Source organism: Bactrocera latifrons, unplaced genomic scaffold, assembly GCF_001853355.1.
Source record: "Bactrocera latifrons isolate USDA-ARS-PBARC rearing strain unplaced genomic scaffold, ASM185335v1 scaffold_1765, whole genome shotgun sequence".
Lineage (NCBI taxonomy): Eukaryota > Metazoa > Arthropoda > Insecta > Diptera > Tephritidae > Bactrocera > Bactrocera latifrons.
Genome location: NW_017535258.1, coordinates 10,226 through 11,752, shown reverse-complemented (window position 1 = coordinate 11,752; position 1,527 = coordinate 10,226).

The window sequence follows — 1,527 nt, the reverse complement described above, 5'->3', positions numbered from 1 at the left end:
CACAGAAAAACAATTTGTGGATTTTATGAAACAAGTCTCACCTGACATTGTACAAAAATATGCTCCCCAAGGTATCAATTGGCAGTTTATTCCCCCAAGCGCTCCAGATATGGGTGGTTTATGGGAATCAGCCGTAAAAAGCTTCAAGTCACATTTCAAGAAGCTAGCTGGCACYTATAAACTCAATTATGAAGAATTTACGACATTGTTAACCAGAATTGAAGCCGTTCTCAACTCACGGCCTCTCGCTGCCCTCTCGCAAGATCCATCAGACTTTTCAGCCCTCACACCAGGACATTTTCTTAAAGGAGCGCCCATTCTGACCACACCTGAGCCAGGCGTGGAGTCGCTTTCCTTATTAAACAGATGGGAAAGAATTAAAATTCTCCATCATGATTTCAGTCTTCGATGGAAAGAAGATAATTTAAAGGGCCTCCACAGAAGGTACCGGTGGAAAACACCAGAAACGGGCCTAGGCTTGGAGATTGTGTTTTAATTCATGACGATTGCCTCCCCCCTACTGAATGGAGGCTTGGCCGCATAGAGAAGCTTTACCACGGCTCCGACGGTCACATTCGCGTTGTTGATCTCCGTACGCACAACGGAACACTAACCCGGCCGCTCGTTAAACTATGCTTTTTGCCCACAGCCGATAAAACCGACACGTAAACCGTAAACAATAAACGATAAATCTTAATAAACCGCAAAACTAATAATAGATGGGTGATCCACATGACTACCCACCAGTGCCACCTAACGTGGCACCAACTATCATATCCGTATCTACCACAAACACATAACTTAACTAATATCTTTGACAGATCAATGGATGTCGATATGCCGCCAGCAACAACTCCAGCCGTTCGATCGACCATTCACGTGCCGCGAACGGGGCCTACACCAGCCCCTCGAAACCAACCGTTGCCCGAGGTGCAACATGCGCAAATCCGACGCCGGTACCAGCAGAACCGCAGCGCCTCCGATGCCCGCTTTGCCGCCGCCCCCACAGGTTGCCGCACTGCGGCATATTTAAGAGGATGCTGCCACCGCTGCGGCAGCAGATTGTTCAGGCACATGGCCACTGCCTAAATTGTCTGGCAGCTACCCACTCTACATCGGAGTGTACGTCCGGATATACGTGCCAAATATGCATGCGGCCACACCACACACTCCCTCATCGAGACGGCAGACAACAACTTGCCTCCTCCAGTCGTGTTATGACCCGACGACCGCAGGCGAACCGTGCTGCACGACCACGAAGAGCAGAGCCACCACCAGAATTCCGATCACGTACTCGGCGCCAACAACATAACACCTCTACGCGCCGGCGTCAACCGAGACCGCGGTTTCGCCAACCCACTGGGCTCGGTAACGTGGTGGCCACATTGCAACAATTGCAAAGATTACTAGGCTAATAATTTGCCTAGGGGGGCCGGGATGTCTAAATGACTCTCAGTCTACACCGTCATGAAACACAGCTACATCACATTTCAACACCCCACATTGGCAGACAAAATCATCATCAAA